This window comes from Ahaetulla prasina, chromosome 7, assembly GCF_028640845.1.
Source record: "Ahaetulla prasina isolate Xishuangbanna chromosome 7, ASM2864084v1, whole genome shotgun sequence".
Lineage (NCBI taxonomy): Eukaryota > Metazoa > Chordata > Lepidosauria > Squamata > Colubridae > Ahaetulla > Ahaetulla prasina.
The window spans coordinates 50,077,396-50,091,757 of record NC_080545.1 but is presented as its reverse complement, the minus strand read 5'-3'; the positions used below and the strand labels follow the sequence as shown (position 1 = coordinate 50,091,757).

At 38.2% G+C, this 14,362-nt stretch overlaps 1 protein-coding gene across 3 annotated transcripts in view; it reads right to left on the bottom strand.

The window, feature by feature from the left end:
- TMEM19 (transmembrane protein 19) overlaps window positions 1–13,255 on the bottom strand; it is a 30,270-nt gene extending 17,015 nt beyond the window's left edge. The window contains exon 1 of one of the 3 annotated variants that reach the window (XM_058190501.1): window positions 12,988–13,255. The gene's annotated coding sequence lies outside the window, so the exon portion shown is untranslated. Of the gene's footprint in view, window positions 1–5,453; window positions 5,476–12,209; window positions 12,326–12,987 lie in introns of those variants that run through there. The other 2 variants (XM_058190505.1, XM_058190506.1) reach the window with 2 other exon arrangements.
- Window positions 13,256–14,362: the final 1,107 nt, after the last annotated feature.

Genomic DNA, 14,362 nt, shown 5'->3' with positions numbered 1-14,362 from the left:
AAACTTCTTATCATACAATTTACCTTTACAGAAAGATCAAGAAATATTCTGTCAGTGGTTTCCATATTTACAATTGAAAAAAGGCATTTAAATTAGATCAAAGAAGTTATGGATTTGAAATTGTACTATGTAGTAATGATGGAAATGAAGAGTGTCTTACAGTCTTATATTTATGAAGACCAATCTGGCTTTTTGCCAAAAAGACAATTTAGAGATAATGTGAGAACTGTTTTGAACATTATTGAATACTTACAATACTATAATGAGAAGCATAATATTTTTGGATGCAGAGAAAGCCTTTGACAATTTAAATGGGTCTGTATGCTTATAGCCCTGGAAGATATGAACTTCAGGCAGAAATTTATTCAAGGAGTTAAAGTGATTTGTATGTCTATGGAGAAGCTCAGTTACCTAGGTCATGGTTGTCCGAAAGGTGCTTTTTCAAGAGACAACTGGACTTTCTTGTTTTTCTTTGAAGATGTTTTACTTCTCATCCAATAAGCTCTGACTGGATGGTAGTAAATGGAAGGATTTATATTCCTTGCAGACAGCTGGTCATTTGTATTTTTTAGAGAGCTGTTGAGGCCACTTGGAGATTTATCTGTGTCCTCAGGATCACTCTAAACTCCTTCACAATAATTCTACTCACTCATTAGAATAGGTATGTGACGATATGTGGGTCACAATCAAAACACAGAAATTGGAAGTATTTCCCAAACATATCAACTCTGTGGACAAATACATAAATTGACATGAGAAGATGTTAAGGAAAATAGTCTAGCCTTCCTGGACTGTGCACTACACATTAAGGAAGACATAATGTTAAAGAAGCCTTAACATTGGAGTTTACAGAAAACCCCCGCACACAGATCAATATTTACATTTTGATTCTCACCATCCACTAAAGCAGAAAATGGGAGTTAACAGAACCCTACACCACTGACCTGAAGGCCTGCCTACCAGAAAAGATGGGAAAGAAAAAGGACTAAAACACATCAAGGAAGCTCTCAGAATGTGTGGTGATCCTAAGTGGGCCTTCATCAAATCCCCCAAAAGACCTAGCAAGAGCTGCTCCTTAACAGACAAAGAAGAGAACAAAAAACAAAGTAATATTGTTATTCCATACATTGCAGGAATATCTGAAAAACTCAAAAGGATCTTCAGCCAACACAACGTACATGCACACTTTAAACCAGGGGTAAAATCTAAAAAATTTCCCTACAGGTTCCGTGGGTGTGGCTTAATTGGTGGGCGTGGCTTGGTGGTCAGGTGACCAGGTGGGCATGGCCAATAACAATAAATAATAAAAACAATAAAGTACACAAAACAATAAGAGGTACCAAAAACCAACTTTCACACTTTACACACACACAACACAACACAACACAATTGACTCCCACACAATGTAAAAGCAGCTGCACTTCACCGAAAATGGCCCCTTCAAGAAGCAGGAACCTCACACAGCCACAAAAAGCTTAAAAACCAACTTTCACACTTTAAATACACACAACACAACACCACACAACTGATTCACATACAGCTTTGTGAGATTTTGTGTGTTTGTGTAGTTAGAGTGAAACTACAGAAACACACCAAATCTCAGAAAGCTGCACAAATATTTTATTATTTTATTTTATTTTATTTATATTTTTAGATAAAAGCAGTTAAATTTAAAACTTCCTTAACTTTAAATTGCTATGTCTAAAAAAATAAAAAAACTGCTAAAAAAAACCCAATTAACTATTTTTTTAAAGCTCCCCCCCCCCCAGTTACTTACCCAATTTAAGGGACAAGGCAGGCAGATTGAGTGCTCACCAATGAAATGGATTGCAGGCAGGCAGATTGAGTTGCTAGCTGATGCAATTGATTGCCGCAACCGAAGCAAAGCAACGTAGCGAGCGAGCCCGAAAGAAGCAGCAAACTGCCAAGTAGGCAAGTGGGGACCGGGCGATTGGGTGAACATAGGCGGGAGGGGGGAGGGATTTTTGCTACTGGTTCTCCGAACTACCCGCCCCCATCGCTACCGGATCACCCAATCCAGTCCGAACCGGGAGCATTTCACCTGCTTTAAACCCAAGAATACTCTTAAGTCTAAGGCTTGCCAATCCCTTAGCAACATAAATCTGAGATAAAACACCCAGACACAAACTAAGCAATATGGTATATGTACAATGCAATGAAACATGTGCAGATCTGTACATTGAGGAAACAAAACATTCTGTCAGGCTTCCAAGGAAACCCCCCAACGAAATCAAACTCCGGGGCTTGAAGTTCCTCAAAACTAACTTTTATTAGATATATCATATTGGCACATCTGGGAAAACCCGAATCCTGAGAATTTCCAGGTTTTCCACACCCAAAAGAAAGTTCAAGACCTTGCCCCTCTCCCACATGTCCACCACACATCCAATCAGGTACCGTCCGGAACAGAAGATACCTCCTCATTCTTCTCAACACAGCTGCAGGGCACCATGGCCTTGACTTCCTATAAAGAATTTTATTTTGACTACATATCTTCTTCCCTCTATGTAATCCCCACTCCCAATTTCCCACAGTAGGATTTTTGGCAGGCCTGAAGCTTGAAGGCATAAAAGTAGAAAGATAGCTTCCAGGTCTGACACAACCACTTCATAAACACATGGCACAACATAGGAGATCATCACAACATCTGTATTTAAAAGACAAAGGCCACTCTTTTGGACAGAGAGGATTGCTGGTTTGAAAGAGAGGTCAAAGAGGCCATTTATGTCAAAATTGAACAACCCTCTCTCAACAGAGTGAGAGAGACATTATTTATCTCCTGTGTACAATACAGTCCTTTCATTAGTTCCAAGAAGGCTCCATATCCATTTGCACTACACAGATAAATCTTCAAGTGGCTTCAGCAACTCTCTAAAAAGAATGCAAATGTCCAGCTATCAAATATAAATCCTTCCATTCCCCACCATCCAGTCAGAGCTGAAGGAGCTTTTTAGATGAGAAGCGAAATGTCTTCAAAGAAAGTCCAGTTGCCTCTTGAAAAAGCACCTTTGGGACAAAGTGATTTGTACTTTGCAGCAAGCAAAGATCCTTAGTAATGAACACTTTACTGAAATGTGTGAAATTCAAAAGGGTATGAGACAAGAATGTCCTTTGTTTATATTGGTGCTGGAAATTTTGAATAGGAATATTACATGAGAAAATAAGAGGCATAGGTATTTTAAAAAAGTTTATAAATTGAGACTATTTGATGATGACTTAGTTATATTTCTGCAAGATCCAAAAACTGGAATAGAATACTTGATTAAAAAACTAAATGTTAAGAATATGGCATTTCGAGATTATGAAATATTGACCAAAAAGTCATGTTTCAAAGTGGAGAAAAGGGTAAAAATACTGTATCTTTTGACAAATACCAAAGTTGCTTCAAAACAACTTTGTACCTGTGTGGAATGATAAAAAAACGTATGAAGATGGAATAACTTACAATTATCTTTACTGGATAGAATTCAGGGATGAAATGTTCCCAGTTCAGACCGGATCGCCTGATCTGGGACTGATGGCAGCAGGTGGTTTGGTAGCAAAAATCCCTGCCCACTCCCATGCCCAGCTGAGCCATGCGATCATCAGAGGTTTTTTTTTTCTTTTAAAAGCATTTTTTCTTTGGCTGAAAAAATGCTTTTAAAAGTAAAAAAAAAGCCTCTGATGATCAAGCGGCTCAGCTGGGATCATCAGAACCTTTTAAAAGCATTTTTTCTACAACCTCTTCAGCTGAAGAGGTTGTAAAAAATGCTTTTAAAAGGTTCTGGCGATCAGGCAACTCAGCTGAGATCATCAGAACCCTTTAAAAGCATTTTTCCTACAACCTCTTCGGCTGAAGAGGTTGTAGAAAAAATGCTTTTAAAAGTAAAAAAAAGAAAAAAAGTTGGCCACGCCCACCCAGTCACATTACCACCACCCCACCAAGCCACGCCCACAGAACCAGTAGTAACAAATTTTACATTTCATCCCTGGTAAAATCTCTGTAATTAAGATAAATGTTTTATCAAAGATGTTATTTTTTTATTTCAGAATTTACTGATACTTATAACTGAGACTCCATTTTTAAACAAAGCAAATTGATATTTCAAATTCATATGGCAAGAAAAAACCAAGATAAAAATATAAATTTCATTCTAAAGAAGATTTGGGTTTACTAGATTTGAAATTGTATCGTGATGCCTGTCTGGTCTGGATAAAAGAGTGGGCAATTCTAAAACAAGAGACTATTTGAATTAGAAGGCCATGAACTAAGATTTGGATGGCACGCCTAATGGTATGACAAAGTTAAATGTTGATTTTAACAATCATTGTTAGATGTGCCATTCTAAGGGTTTGGAACAAATATAAAATAATCTCTGGAAAAGTACCTCTTCAGGTGTCACCTCAGGAAGCCTTTTTTTAGAAAAGAAATGATGATGAGGCTAAACTGGTGGACCTATGGTCAATAATACTTTTTAATCAAGGTGAACCTACCCTGAAATTCAAAGAACTGGAATCAGAAGAATGTGTCTGTCACTGGTTTACATATTTACAATTGAAAGAAAGATTTAAATTAGAAAACGTATGGATTTGACTTTGTAAAAAATGAATTGGAAATTGGTGTGGTAATGATGAACACGTTATTGCCAAGGTTTATAAACTGTTGTTGAAATTGAATTTGGAGACTGAATATGTAAAGCATTGCATGATCTAATGGGCAAAGAATTGGGATATAATGCTTAAACAATAGGAAAACATGTTGCAAACGGTCTAAAATTTACATTAAATAATAGCTTAAAATAATTTTTTATGAAATAATGTACTGTTGGCATTTAATACTGGATATACTGTCAAAATATATAAAAACGATATTGTTTTAACGTAAGTTTGCATTAAACCTTTTCATTGAGGTGGCGCAGTGGTTACAGTGACTGCTGACTGCAATTTGGCAGTTCGAATCTCAGCAAGCTCAAAGCTGATTCAGCCTTCCATCCTTCCAAGGTCGGTAAAATGAGGACCGAGATTGTTGGGGGCAATATGATGACGCTGTAAACCGCTTAGAGAGGGCTATAGAGCACTGTGAAGTGGTATATAAGTCTAAGTGCTATTGCTATTGTTCAAATTAAGTACATTTATAACAACTATTCATAAAGAATTTAAGACTATAATTCTGGTCAATTTAATCAAGCAGCTGAAATCTGTGACTCAAACCTTATCAATATGGGTAAAAATATTTGTGTCAGTGTAACAATCAAATATGAATCAGTTCAACATCATCTTTCTACTTCATTCCTATTTATTCTGACAAAGTCATGGTCTTCCCTGTTAGATAAAGTGAACAATTATTTCAGTAAAAAAGAAAGTGTAGGTTGGCTGTTTTCTGTCTTTTAATGAAGATTATATTGGCTTGGTTATATTTTTTAAAAATATATAAATACTGATATTTCACTTACCACAATCCTTATTTTTGTTATGTAAAAATATCCATAGGGATACTGCTAAGAGCTGTTCCTCACCATGAAGTCTATTAATCTTTGAGTTGGCAAAAAGTCATGTTGGCATATACTGTGTCTTTGATTGCTGAGATCTATTCTGCCACAGTAACAAGGCAGACGAGTTAGGATTTGTGACTATCTTAGTTTTCTTTCTACCACGTGTCATCCTACTGGGGGAAAGCAACCACCAATCTCTTTTTACAATGTGGGAGATTGCAGGATGGGGTGAACTTAGATGGATGATTAGAATACAGGTTTAACTAACTTGTCTGGTGGTTCAAGTAATATGCTCAGGCATAAAAGGGTGTGGGGTAAAGCAATTAGGAACTCTCCCAGTGATCTTTGCATTCCCTCCTTTGTACCTGTAACCTGTTGGTCAGGCTATTTCCGAACAGCAATTGTGAGGCTCTACACCTGTGCTCAGTAAATTACAGGTCTCTAGACAATTAGTGTTTCGTTCTGTTCATGGTTATATGTGAACAGAATGTACTTTTTCAGAATATTAAACCCATTTTTAAAGACTAGCGTTTTTTCAGAAGAAACCCATAACTATGCTTATTGGTTTTTATTCAGTTACAGTGATGACAATGCACCGTTGGGAGGCTTGAAAAAACAGTGAAGGGTTAGATCATTACGAAGAAAATCTATGTGGTTCCTAGGAATCAAAAATGACTTGATTGGACATAATCAATTAACCGGTCTTCACCGGAACTAGGAAATGACCACTTGAAATTAGTCAGATGTTTTGTGGCCTGCTCTCTCTCCTACAGGCAAAGCCAAAATGGGCTTTCATTTCAAAGACTGCACTGCTGCAGACAGGAAGACCGATTTCCCTCTTACCCGCTTCATACCCCTTTTTCTAAATGGATAACTGTAGGATTGTATTATAAATTTTTATCAATTAAAAGACATTGTACTTCGTTTTTAATGTTCAAGAGGGTTTTTGCAAACACTAGTGCTTAAGAATTTGGCTACTTTTGTCAACTACAATGGGTGGTGTAGCTAAGTAAACAATTATTTAGAAATCATTAAAGTTCCACTCATCACTCAGATTAATATATTGCTCCAATGTCTTCTGGTGAACCATATCACTTATATCTGAATATACCTCAATTATGCCAATGCAAAACATCTTGGAAGTGGTTTCTATAGCACATTCCATCCCAAACTATCAATACCATTTTAGTCTAGCCTGTCCTGTTAATTCAGAACAGTGTGGCTAATGTTTCAGTTCAGTGAATTATTTATTCTATACATAAACAACTGATTAGATCTGTCTCTCTTACAATCATATCATTAGCTTACAAACATGTTTTAGTTTTTGAAGCATACCATTAAAGTTCCATGGGATCTGTGTTTCCTGTTGATTTGGATGTAACTACAGATTCCCCTTGAATTAGGGTGGTAATTGGGATTGGATAAGCAATATGATCATAAAGCACAATGCAATTGTATTGCTTAGTGACAGCAGCCTGGCAATTCCTGTTGCTATTGATAAGTGAGAACCTCGCATGACCTTGACACAGGAAGAGGTGCTAAAATTGTGCCCCAGGTTGGCGCTGTGGAGAACAGTTGGGTGAGTGCTACATGTGAGTGCATGGAGGGTGGCCGTCCATTTATGGTAATTTAGAAGCTGAGCAGCCTTCTAATTCTAAATAGCAATGACTGTTATAATTATAAAAGCTGTGAACCTTTGAAATGGCTAATTATGTGCTAATAGTAGTACTTTTTCCAGATATGAATGAAGATCTACACAGAAAACAGGAGCCTGAATGATTAAGATCTGGTTGTAAATAAATATGCTGTAGACATACACTATGGCAAAAATAATGTGCAGGAGTTACATTATGATGAAAATTCTAGGGATAATTTTTATATTGATATAAAAGCATAAACTGAAAATAGAATGATATATTACCAAAGAGGCTCTAGGGACTTAATTGTAAGCAATGACAAGGTTACATTGTGTGAACTCAATGTTTAGCATTTATATAGTGTTCTGTTATAAATTCTTTATTTTGTACTACTGACATGCTGGATTGGATTGTTTAAACCATTATGGTATTGATAGTTGATGCAGCCCAACAGCATCTAGTTGAAAACAACTTCTTTCCACCTGAGCAAAAAAGAAATCACCCCAATAGCAGAAGAACAAAAGATCAACTCCTAATTGACAAGATGATCTTGGAAAACTGCAAGAGAAAGAAAGCCAACTTGAATGTAGCTTGGATTGATCTTCAATTTTACATCCTCTCAGTATGTTAAACTGTTTGGCAATGAGTGGGTGGAGACCAGTCAGATGTTTTACCTCAAAACCATGCTGTTTATCTTCACCTGGTGCTAACCAATTCTTGCCCGTCCCCCCACTATTTCTGCTGTCCATTAGGTATTCTTTGTTCTTCAGCTTCTTTTCTTTCATTTGTCTTAACTTGCTTGCATCTGCTCTTAGCATACTTATCTTATTTTCCAGGGTTTGTTTTCTTTTCTGATTTTGTATTCAAGGTGTTCAATTATAATGGCAGCCATTCTGTTCATTACTTGATTTGTTTCTTGCAGTAAGCCTCTATTTATATTTGATATTACAATATTGGCATCTTTTAATAGTTGTATTTTTGGAGTTTCTTTGGAGCAGTGTGGTGCATGAAGGTGGAGTTCTTGCCTGACAATCTGGAGGCTGTAAATTTAATCCTAGGTAGTGGCAGGTATTTGTCTCTCTGGGTGTAAAGAGAAAATATCTGCTGTGAGTTCCAAGTAGGTGTTAGGAAGGGCATCCAGCCAGTAAACACACAGGTCCATTCAGTTGCTCTAACTCCACACTGATGCAAGAGATTTCAGGGTCATTAAAAGAAAAAAAGGCTGTTTCATTGTGTTGGTTCCAATAGTCTTGCAGCTGCTGGTCCCAGTTGCTCAGCTAACAGTCTTAAGTCCTGTAACCCATTTTTCACCATATTTTTGGGAACTCCACATACCGTATTTCCCCAAACTAAGAGCCCATCTTATTTTCTTTCTGGCCCCAAAATAAGCACCAGGTCTTATTTTCGGGGGATGTCTTTCCAGTTTACCTTAGGACCACCACAGCCATGCCTCCCATGCCCCAATACCTGGCATGTTGCTGCCCGATTACTTCTGTGGCTGCTTGCAGCCGCTCATGATATGATGAGTGGCAGGATGCCATGAGGCTCGTCGCATTGGTGTCCCCGTGTGTGGTAGGATGCCACAAGGCTGGTGCCATGTGAGTGACAGAACCTCACTCACCTAAGGGCCTCTGGTGGCTCAGCAGACTAAGTCTGTCTGTTATTAACACAGCTGCTTGCAATTACTGCAAGTTGAAGTCCCACCAGGCCCAAGGTTGACTCAGCCTTCCATCCTTTATAAGGTAGGTAAAATGAGGACCCAGATTGTTGGGGGCAATAAAAGTTGACTTTGTATATAATATACAAATGGATGAAGACTATTGCTTAACACATTGTAAGCCACCCTGAGTCTTCGGAGAAGGGCGGGATATAAATTCAAATAATAATAAAAAAAAAGAACACTGCCAGGCTCGTTGCGCTGATGCTGTTCACGGTGGCACCAGCATGGCAAGCCTTGCGGCTTCCTCTTGCTCACAGCACCAGTGCAACGAGCCTCGCTGCATTCTGCCACTTGCGGCGGCAACAGCGCAATGCACCTCACGGCATCCAGTCACAAGTGGCCATAAGTGGCTGCAGAAGAAGTTGGGCAGCGGCATGACAGGTGTCGGGCATGGGAGGCCTGGCTGCAGCAGTCTTAAGGTAAGCAGGTACGGGGCACGTGGAGCAGTTCCAAACCCCCACCCCAGCTTAATTTTTATGCCTGTGCCTCACCCGACCTTGTACAATCAGATGGTGGACAGGGCTTAACTAGGGCTTGTTTTTGGGGTAGGTCATATTTTCAGGGAAACATGGTAGCATTTGAGTCTTTGTTGACTCAGTTAATGACTGATCCAGAATGGGTTTCTGTAAATTACATTTCACCATGTTATTTATGAGAGACTCTTCATCTGGCTCTTCATTGACTCTTCATTGTCCAATATGGTTGAACCTCTGGCACAGCTCTCATCTTTCTCAGACCATACAAGCCCCCTAATGACATCAAGGCAGTGCCTCACTAAGGGAGATTACACACACACACGTAATGTAATGTAATGTAATGTAATGTAATGTAATGTAATGTAATGTAATGTAATGTAATGTAATGTAATGTAATGTAACGTAACATTATGGTTCATCTCACATTCAGATGTTTAGACTGGATTTAACATTTTTATCCACTTAGTCCTTTATTATTATAATTTTCCTCTGCCTTTTAAAAAATATTTTTGGTCAACTTAAGGCATCAAACATTCCTAATACTTCTGCCTATTTATTGGATGCCATCAGATTAATCCCAGGTTTGACCTGAAAAACCCAGTTCTTGAATATCAAAAGTAGTCATATTTTTTTTCTTGAAAGTGTTAAATTTCTGATAGCAGGTAATCACTGTTGTTTGAAAATTATCCCATTTACTTAACAGTTCCTTTATGTACGTAATTTTTCTTCTGTTTACGAATTTGACTCCTTTTTCTGATCACATTTTATTTATTTATTTTATTTATTTATTTTTCATATTTTTATACCGCCCTATCTCCCTAGGGACTCAGGGCGGTTCACAACCAGATAAAAACATATATATAAATATAAATAAAACATCCATTAAAAAACTTATTATAATTGGTCGAATAATTAAAATAATTAAAATAACAATAATAAATAATAAAATAAAAATAATAAAATCCCCATTAAAACCAATTTGAATTTAAAATCTAGTCCAGCCCTGTGCAAATAAATAGATGAGTCTTAAGCTCGCGGTGAAAGGTTCGGAGGTCGGGAAGTTGGCGAAGTCCTGGGGGAAGCTCATTCCAGAGGGTGGGAGCCCCCACAGAGAAGGCCCTTCCCCTGGGTGTCGCCAGCCGGCACTGTCTGGCCGACGGCACCCTGAGGAGTCCCTCTCTGTGAGAGCGCACGGGTCGGTGAGAGGTATTCGGTAGCAGCAGACGGTCCCGTAAGTATCCCGGCCCTATGCCATGGAGCGCTTTGAAGATAGTCACCAAAAGCTTGAAGCGCACCCAGAAGACCACAGGTAGCCAGTGCAGTCTGTGCAGGAGAGGTGTCATATGGGAGCCACGAGGGACTCCCTCTATCACCCGCGCAGCCGCGTTCTGAACTAACTGGAGCCGCCGGGTGCACCTCAAGGGGAGCCCCATGTAGAGAGCATTGCAGTAATCCAGACGAGATGTCACGAGAGCATGAGTGACCGTGCATAGGGCATCCCGGTCTAGAAAGGGGCGCAACTGGTGAACCAGGCGAACCTGGTAAAAAGCTCTCCTGGAGACGGCCGCCAGATGATCTTCAAAGGACAGCTGTTCATCCAGGAGAACGCCCAAGTTGCGCACCCTCTCCATCGGGGCCAATGACTCGCCACCAACAGTCAGCCGCGGTTGCAGCTGACTGTACCGGGATGCCGGCATCCACAGCCACTCTGTCTTGGAGGGATTGAGCTTGAGCCTGTTTCTCCCCATCCAGACCCGTACAGCTTCCAGACACTGGGACAACACTTCGATAGCTTCGTTGGGGTGGTCCGGTGTGGAAAAGTACAGCTGGGTGTCATCAGCGTACAGCTGGTACCTCACACCGAAACCACTGATGATCTCACCCAGCGGCTTCATATAGATGTTGAACAGAAGGGGCGAGAGAATCGACCCCTGCGGCACCCCACAAGTGAGGTGCCTCGGGGCCGACCTCTGCCCCCCCGTCAACACCGTCTGCGACCAATTGGAGAGATAGGAGGAGAACCACCGAAAAACGGTGCCTCCCACCCCCAATCCCTCCAACCGGTGCAGCAGGATACCATGGTCGATGGTATCAAAAGCCTCTGAGAGATCTAATAGGACCAAGGCAGAGGAATAACCCCTATCCCTGGCCCTCCAGAGATCATCCACCAACGCGACCAAAGCCGTCTCAGTGCTGTATCCGGGCCGGAAGCCGGACTGGAACGGGTCTAGATAGACAGTTTCATCCAGGTACTGGGGTAATTGACATGCCACCACACTCTCTACAACCTTCGCCGTGAAACGAAGGTTGGAGACTGGACGATAATTACCTAAAACAGCTGGGTCCATTTTGGGTTGCCTATATTAAGCTTACATATATCAGCGTTATCACAGAACTTCAAAACTGTTCATGAACTTTTTGCCTCCTCTGGCGAGACACATTAACATGTACATTACTATTACAGGTTTTGTTGAAACCTGTCAATAAGAAAAACTAAATTTGTAATAAATGCTGGCCTAAGAATTATATTTTTTAAAAGTCAACATAATATTCCCCTAGCTAAATACTTTTAAAATAATACTAATTTACAACTGGGAGACCAAGATAAAGAAAACATCTTATAAAGATAAATGCAGTAACTGATATCCAAATACTACATCAAGACTATGCAAAATCTTGGCTCTTCTTGAAGATGGGAAGAGAACATATAAGATTCCATTTCTAACAATAAAATATTTTGAGATTACACAGGTGAAAGAGGACTAAGACTCAGAGAAAAGATTGAATAATAAATCTAAAAAGCTGGTCAAGAAAAGTTGATAAACAATTACAGTTTAAAGCCTATTCCTAACCAAACTGTCTGAATGCCTTTTGCAAAGCTTACCTTCTAAAGAATCTCAGCAATAATCAAGTGCTGTTGATCAGCAAGTACCAGATGCAATGTGAACCAGAAAAGAACCTAGGGAGTTGTTCCTCTTAGTTGTTTTCCCTAGGAAGGTAGTGGATTGTATTCTCTTGCATCACTACTACTGACATTTAATAACAGTTTTGGGCGGTATCTTAGACCACCTTTCTACAATTGCATATATTAATGTTGCAAACTACTATTTCTATTACTAGCATCAGCAGCAACAGATTTGACCTCCAATTCTATTTTCTTTTATTATTTCTTTTCCATTCAATTTCTCATTTTTTTATAATTGTGTTTGTTAATTGGTAAGCATATTGACTATACACACATGAGAAATATAGCACACATCAAATGTAAGGAATATATGAAATATTGTGTGAAATAATGTTGCTAATAATTTAAGTAAATATAAATAAAAATCTCTATGCAATTACTTGGCAGTAAGCCTTGCTGATTTCAATAGGGCTTCGGAAGAGATATGTATAAGAAATCCAATATTTGAATTAGAATTCTTTGGATAAAATTCTCTTAAATGCAATGAGATTGTTGTGCAACTACCTATACATTCATGACTGTCATCTAAACATGTCAGCATATTAACTACACTAGTTATATTAAGAAAACATTCCTCATTTGTACTAGAAGATTTTGTAGAATTTTCTCACAGTGGTACAGGTAGAAAGAAAAATGTAAAACATAGATTGAAACAGAAGAAATAAATATGTAGAATAGCAAAATTGATATCACTTACCTGTTACTGAGAATCTTGAACAGCTTTGAAATCCAAACAACTATGGAATGCAAGCGAAATATGTATCTCAAACTCACCACCGGGAATCCTGGGAAAATGTTAAACGTGTCATAGTAAGTTGTCAATAACAATAATTTCTAATAGAATAGAAAAAATGATCTGGGTTTCCTTTTCGCCCACTCTAAATTTATTTCACATTCTTTCATTTATGTGGAAGAATTTAGGCTCTCTCTCATGACTCACTTCCTTAAAAGACAAAACAGCACTGGAAGAAGAAAGAGGGTGTGCCCTAACATGTAGGCTTCACATCAAAGTAATGTCTGTAATTTATTCCATCATTCTCCTCTTGTGAAATTGGAGATCCACCCAACATATTTTATTGGCACATTTTATTGGAAACAGAGTTCTGGACTATCCACTGTCATCACTGTTTTATGTCTGTATAACCCAATTCTATACATTTTGTAGTAGTTTGGAGGAACTACCATACAAGAAATATTCTATAGTCTGAATGTGTTTTTCAAAAGTAAGCCACACTAAATTCAGGTGCAGTAGTAATCTGACATATCACATAGGTTTTATTACTGCATCTAAATACATAAAATTACAGATAGAGATCATTGAGCAATACATAATTGCTGTTTTTCATTCAACCACATGGCTGAGCAAATGTGATATATCTTAGTTGATGTATTAAAATGTAAATTTGTAATTATTATTTAAAAAACAAAATAAACCCAATTCAAAAAGTATAGTTTTCCTTAAAAAAATTATTCAAAACAAGGACTGGGAATCTATGGCACTCCAGATGCTGTTTGATCTCAATTTCTATATGGCCAGCTAATTGGACATCCAATGACATTGAGAGGGCTTGTCTTCCCTGATTTAAGGCACTTCAACACAAACAGTAACTAGGACATTATGTATAATTTGAAATATAAAATCACACTATTTATTACACTACTCTTTTTTATCATTTTTTAAAATATAGGAATAGTTCTTCAATTTTAGAAAAATTGAAATAAAATTATTCATGAAATTCCGCACAAAATTAGAACACAAAACTAGAATCCATTAACCTAGATAACTTGTATCTAACATAGATGAAAATCCAAAAGATTTATGAGAAGTTCAGTTCTAAGAATTGTTAGGGTTTATTTCTATAGTAGACAAGGGAATAGAGACAAGCGAAATTTACATTGTATTTATTAAAAAATAATTTGCATGAAGTTCAATGTACTATCAAGCATGTATATATCCAGTCTTTAGATGCAATGGTTTTAAGTTGGCCAATCAAACAGGAAAAATTCAAGGTTGCTCTTCACATCCCCTTATTCATTACATAAACATGGTCAATAAGTGTTGTTGTTTTTTA